This window comes from Octodon degus, unplaced genomic scaffold (assembly GCF_000260255.1).
Source record: "Octodon degus isolate 3935 unplaced genomic scaffold, OctDeg1.0 scaffold00296, whole genome shotgun sequence".
Classification (NCBI taxonomy): domain Eukaryota; kingdom Metazoa; phylum Chordata; class Mammalia; order Rodentia; family Octodontidae; genus Octodon; species Octodon degus.
Window position 1 is genome coordinate 1,135,260 of NW_004524872.1, and position 6,660 is coordinate 1,141,919.

General features: G+C 53.1%; 1 pseudogene; it reads left to right on the plus strand.

Annotated features, from left to right (window-relative positions):
• The first annotated feature begins 1,374 nt into the window (after positions 1 to 1,374).
• Positions 1,375 to 3,184, plus strand: LOC101593186 (annotated as a pseudogene).
• Positions 3,185 to 6,660: the final 3,476 nt, after the last annotated feature.

A 6,660-nucleotide genomic window follows, 5' to 3' on the forward strand; every position in this document is an offset into this window, starting at 1 on the left:
CTTGCCCCCCCAGCCCCCCCCCCCACCTGCAGAGGACTAGAATATTTATTTATTTATTTATTTATTTATTTTTGTGGTACCAGGGATTGAACTCAGGACTTTGCACTTGCCGAGCAAGCACTTAATCCACTGAGCTATCTCCCCAGCCCAGAGAACTAGAATTATAGGTGTGAGCCACCATGGCTGGCTAGTCTTCCCATCACTTTAAGACAGGAAGCTCCACCTTCAGGAAGCCTTCCTGGGTCAGGAAGGAAAAACAGATTGTTCGGCAAGTTGCAGAGGCAATGTCCCCTCTTTGGGGACTCAGAGATCATCCCAGTAAAGGTTTCATAGCTGAATTTTAAGTGGCCTGAACTGGCTCACCTGCCCGCACCCTACACCATTCTAGAATGGGTCTCCACTTAGCCCAGCCAAATGCATCTGCGCAAGAGGCAGCTATCACCAGCTCAGCCCTTCGGATACCCTGGCCAGAGACGTGGGGAGCGTTAGCCCAGGGAGACTCCAGCCCCCATCCCGGTTATAACCAGAACACCCTGGCATGAAAACAGAACCGCAAGCCCCGTGAACCGCAAACATGGATGTTCTTATCTCCCTCTTGGAACCACACGGGGCTATGAGACCATGTGCATTTCATTCATTTCTGTGCTCTCCTCAGCCAGAGAGAAAGCTTTGTAAATATTTGTTGAGTGAATGAAAGAATAAATGAATAGTAAATGAATGAATGAGCTTTCTGAGAGATAAAGGGAGTCTTCCAGGTGGGGATAAAGCAGCAACCCCACCACGCTTTGGGAGAATGGGCAAAAGCTCCATGCCCAGGCGTCACTGGCCTGCAGGACACCCTGGGGTTCCCAGGGGACCTGGGCAGTACACAGGGCCACAGCAGGCATCTGGCGCTGCCGCCTAAGGCCCTCGGGCCTAAAGTGAAAGAGGAGCTGGTGCACTGGGACAGGGTTGCTAGCCTGGGGTGCCACTCAGCGTGAAATGAGGGGCTGCCCCAACAGATGTGTCCACATCGGCCAGCGGCCCCACTGTGACAGGCATGGTGTGACGAGAGAGCGCTGCAAGCCTGCTCCTGCAGCCCACGTGGGGCAATGACTGGTGCTTCTACGGAGTTGGGACCAGCCTGCCGAAGGCCAGTGCAACCTGCAGGACAGACGCCAGGGCAGTGTCCCTTCCTTGGAGGTCAGGCCGGCTGGTGTCCCTCTCTTCTGCTTAGCCCTGCATTCTGAGTCCCTGCCAGCAGAGCTGGTGTACATTAATGATGAAAGATCCACACAGAAGGCGGGTGGCAGCGGCCCCCACGTCCAAGGCCACAAACGGCTCTCAATGCAGCTCTGGTGGCTGAGCATTGTCCCGCAGCTTTTTCATAGTGCTATGGTCTTTCAAGATGACAGCTCTCCAAAGGACCTGTGGGAAGACTATCCCCAGGCACGGCTCGTGCTGGAGAAGCATCGTGGGTTGGGAAATCTATCCTTTTATTCTGACTCCTGCCACGGTGGAAGAGGGTGCTTTTTCAGCATGGCAGGAGACGGGCACTCAGGGGCCACCATCTCCTGGGCTCTTTTGCTCTCTGTTCTACAAACAAAGCAGCAGTTTTGCAGACCTGTGATCACAGAGGAGCAGAGCTAAGATGAAATTCAGGGCTGGCTGACTCCGGGTCCTGCACCCTTGTCCCTAAATCTTGTTCGTTCTTTTCTTTTCTTTTCCTTCTTCTTTCTTTTTCTTTTTCTTTTTCTTTTTCTTTTTCTTTTTCTTTTTCTTTTTCTTTTTGTGGTATCAGGGATTGAACTCAGGACCTTGTGTTTGCCAGGCCTAAATCCTGGTTTTGATTTGGTATTTGTTGGTTGGTTGCTTGGTTGATTTGTACTGGGGATTGAACTCAGGATCTTGTGCTTGCTGGCAGGTTCTTATGCCGCTGAGCTCTCCCCCCAGCCCAGATTAGGGAGAACTGAGGCAGGCAGCAGGCAATGCCCAGGAACAGAAGCTCCACCCATGCAATGAGGAACTGTTCTGTGCCAGGCAGACAGCAGGCCCCTGGGGACACCATGGGCCATGAAACACACAGGCCATGCCTCAAGGTAGGCAGCAGACACACAGGAAAGGTGGTCGGGGAGAGCCTTCAGGAGGAGGTGATATTGAAGCCAAGACCATGAGTTAAGTGGAGGGGGAGAGTATAGGTGCTTTGCAGGGAGGACGGGGGGGCTGTGAGGCAGGCCTGCCAGGCGGCCGCCCCCAGGAGGAGTCAGCTGCTGGTGGAGACTTGCCAGACTGCAGCCAGCTCCAGGAGAGATGCCTCACACATAGCGGGGCTCCGTCTTTGTGTCTGAGATGCACAGAGCAGTGGCTCTCCCAGGCTGGAAGCAGAAAGTCCAGGCTTCCAGGCTGCAGCCCTGCAGAAGCTTCTGGGGTGGCCTCTTTTTTCAGTCGGACTGGCAGGCTCCCACCGACTGGGCGGTCTCATTACCCTGAGGTTGGCTGTGCTCACTACTGCTTGGGACAGTGGGGCTGCAAAGCTGCTGAAACTGCTATAGAGCACCTCCACATCTCTCTCTCTCTCTCTCTCTCTCTCTCTCTCTCTCTCTCTCTCTCTCTCTCTCTCTCTCTCACACACACACACAGATGTGCCACAGAGACCTCTTCTTCCCTCCCTCCCTTCCTTCCTCTGTCTGGATAATTGTTGGTCTCTCAACAATAGGCCTCTTATTTTTTTTCCTCTGATGGGAAAGACTGAGAATATGGGAGGCTGGCTCTCTCCACTGGTCGTTATTTTTAAAGGTGTATCAGCCCACCCATCACAGGTTGGAATAAGAAGAACGAGTGAGTGGCGGGTCCTTGCTGGGGATGACATTCAGCCTCCACCCTAGAAAGCGTGGCGCATTTCACCCGTAACCTAGTGAAGAAGGCCCTGGCGCCGGTGAGCGCTAATGTGACTTACACCAAGCCTTGATTTGCCACATGTTGGCACTCTGCCAAAGTGGAGAGCTGGTTCCTCCAACCCCTGTGGAGATGCCTGCAGCTATTCGGAGCCTGAAAAATATAGTCCACTGCGCTCAGACCGGTAGCTTCAAACAGCTCACTGTGAAGGAAGCTGTGCTGAATGGTGTGGTGGCCGCTGAAGTACGGATGTGGTTTTTATATCGCAGAGATGGTAGGCGAGCGTGGCACCACTGGCTGCGATGTTTGAATGTCCTTAGCATCTGATTATACTCGATTCAGTATTTGAGGGTTCTTTGGATCACACTGATCAGAATTATCCACTCTCTGAATAAAATAAGATGTGTTAACCAAAGAAGAAGGAGGAGGAAAAAGGGGTGAAGAAGGCAGGGGAAGGGGGAGCAGCCTTGGAGAAAGTCCTCTCCCGACTTGGTTCCCTGATTTGTTGGTCTCATGCACCCCTGCCACATGACACACAGGCTGGTCCTGGGGGACAGAAGGAGCAGGGAGGCCTTTAGTCCAGAGCTGCCCACCCTTAGCACCGCTCTTGGGCTGGTCTGGTCCTGGTGGTGTGCTCAACCGCATCTCTGAGCACTACCTACTAGGTAACTGCAATGCTGTCCTCCGACCTGTCAGGTCAGCTGTCCCTTGGAGGCAGAATCACCACCCAGGTGAGAGCCATGCGTCTTCTCATCCTGTAGCCCTGGCTAGTGTCCCCACACCTGGTTGCTTTCCGGATCTGGCAGCCTCCAGATGGGCTGTCGGTGTCTCAGGGTTGGAGCACAGTCACCCTGGAGAGCAGTGCCCACCACAAGCATCCTGATGCAGGGGACTTTGCCACAGAACTGTGGCCTCAAGGCAGGCCCCTCCTGGGGCATCTTTGTCTTGTCACCAGCACCTTCCAGGAAGCCACCAGAACCTCATTCCCTGGAGCAGCTATGGTGGGCAGGCCAGTCAACATCCTGGTAGGAAACATGAATGTAAAGGAAACAGATGAGGTGGAGAAAAGCCTTATGGGAAGACCTGCCAAAGAGGGTGGCTGGAGACCTCCAAGGAGGAGCCATTCAGTCCCAGACTGGAAGACCAGAGAGAAGCCTCTGCGAAGACAACCTGGAAGGCTTCCCAGAGGGGAGGCATGCAGCGCCGGCTGTCTCGCCTCTCCAAGGGTGTTTGCCTGAAGCTCTGGTCCTCACTGGGGTCTTTGAGACCTTCCTGCTGTGCAGGCATAGATGCCTCGAGCACATTCCAGGACCTGGCCAAGTCCTGTGCCATCTCAGCAGCTTGGCATCTGCTGTTCGCTCTGCCTGAAGTGCTCTTCCTTGCTGGCTGGCTTGAGGTCACCCCTGTGGCTTCCTTTGATCACCCAGAAAGGCAAGTAGGAGGCAGAAAAATCCTCCGCAGCCTTCCCTCCATGCCCACGAGGTGAGAGGGTTTTGGAGAGAGTCAGAATCTTGGGGGGAGACAGGGACCTGAACATTTCCAGCCTCCTGGGCATCAGGTACTGGGCTTGCAAAAATGCACTCATTCACGGCCACCCAGGCTGTGGTGTGTATGGCCTGACCTCTTCTTTCCTTACGCTTCCATTTTTCATTTTTTCCCCTGGCTCTTGGTTCTGGAAAAAATAGAAAAAACATATGTAGCAACCATACTGTGGATGTCTTAGTCAGAGGAAGAAAGATCACAGGGCAACTGAGAGGGGATATCTTTGTGATGTGGCCTGTAGGATATTTTTCCTCTCCTGAGGAGAGAATTTAAGCTCTAGATGCTCTAGCCAGGCACCACTGAAAGGGCCTCCCTGGCCAGACAGGCCTTCTCGAGTGTTGCGTGGGGCCTGAGTTACCTTCTCGGCACCTGCATGAACACCAGGGTGAGGCTTCTTTTTCCCAAGACCTGTTTTCAGAGGGTCAAGCAAAGCTTCTTTTCATAGCGGTTATGAGCTTAGAGACCTAAGGGTGAAAAGTTAAAGAAGAAAAGTGGCTTCCTTGTCAAGGGTCATGATGCCCACAGCTGCTGGAACCACTGTCTGGCAAGGGAAGAGCAGCTTCTAGGGCTCAAACTGGCAAATGCTCGACTTTTTTTTTTTTTTTTTTTCAATACTGGGAATCAAACTCAGGACCTTGCACTTGCCAGGCAGGTGCTTAAGCCACTAAACTGTCTCGCCAGCCCAAATGGTTGGCTTTTGTTCGGCAGGCATCTCTCATCTCCCTCTGGCAGCCAGGTTCTTCTGGCCCACGCCCACTCTCTTACCCCATGTAGCTTGTGGCCACTAGGCTATAAAATAACTACAGAAAAACAATTGATCGAATGACAAATACTCTCAAACACCTAGCGGAGGTATGCCACTGAGTTAAGATCTAGAAAATGCATGGTGTTTGGGAGGGGATGAGGCTTTCAGCCGGGAAAAATGGCAAATGTGTGGCTCTGCTCACCTGCCCAGTTTCCTGACAGACATGACTAATCCATCACCGCACATGGAGCTTCAGAATTCTGTTCAACATAAAGCTGTGAGCAGGAAGGTCTTTCAGTATGTAGCTCTGGGAAATACAGACTCACCACTCAGCCAGCCAGATGCGTCACATCAATCTTGGTGACCTGAAACAGCCATCATGGACCAATCACTTACATGTTACCCTATCTTGAGTACAGGTGGGGGGATTTGAGGCTTCTGGGGAGATACTGCCCCTCCCAGTGCAAAGCACCAACAGAACAAGGCCACAGGTGGCAATGGACAAATGAGGCTGTGGCGTGGAGCCCGGGATGGGCAGCATTTGCGCTCACCTCTGCAAAGACAACCTGGAAGGCTTCCCAGAGGGGAGGCATGCAGCACCGGCTGTCTCATCTCTCCGAGGGTGTTTGCCTGAAGCTGTGGTCCTCACTGGGGTCTTTGAGACCTTCCTGCTGTGAAGCCATAGCTGCCTTGAGCACATTCCAGGACCTGGCCAAGTGCTGTGCCGTCTCAGCAGCTCGGCATCTGCGGTTTCCTCTGCCTGAAGTGCTCTTCCTTGTGGGCTGGCTTTTCTCTGGCTTTCCGGTCTGGGACTGAATGGCTCCTCCTTGGGGCATCACTAGCCACCCTCCTTGGCAGGTCTTCCCATAAGGCTATTCTCTACCTCATCTCTTTCCTTTACATTCATGTTTCCTACCAGGATGTTGGCTGGCCTGCCCACCATAGCTGCTCCAGGGAATGAGGTTCTGGTGGCTTCCTGGAAGGTGCTGGTGACAAGACAGAGATGCCCCAGAGACTTTTGGAAGGTGTCTCCATAGAGTAACCAATTGTATTAAGCATGACATCGATGCCTGTCATTAAGTTGCTTTTAACTCTTCCCCTATAGAAAACCACAGGTTGGCCCTGCCCACCTGCACCAGTCTTTGGCTTTTGCAATGCCCACCTGTGTCCTGGGGACTCAGCTCCCACGAGTCCGTGGCTAGCACTGGCGTGGTCACTCCACGCACTGACCCAAAGCTGTCCACCAGAGTCTTGACGCAGAATCATATCAAACATGCACACAGCAGAGGTCAGTTCTGAAGGCGAGAGATCTGAAAGCAAGGAGTGGCTGTGTTCTTCAAGAGGCTCAAGGAAAGAACTTTCCTGCCTCTTGCATTTGTGGTGGTGCCTAGTGTCCTTGGGCTCTGGCTGTAGCACTCCGTGTCATGTGATCCTCTTCCTGTGTGCCTCAAGTCCCCCTCTCTTCTTGTAAGGACCCTCATTATTGGCTTTAGGGACCT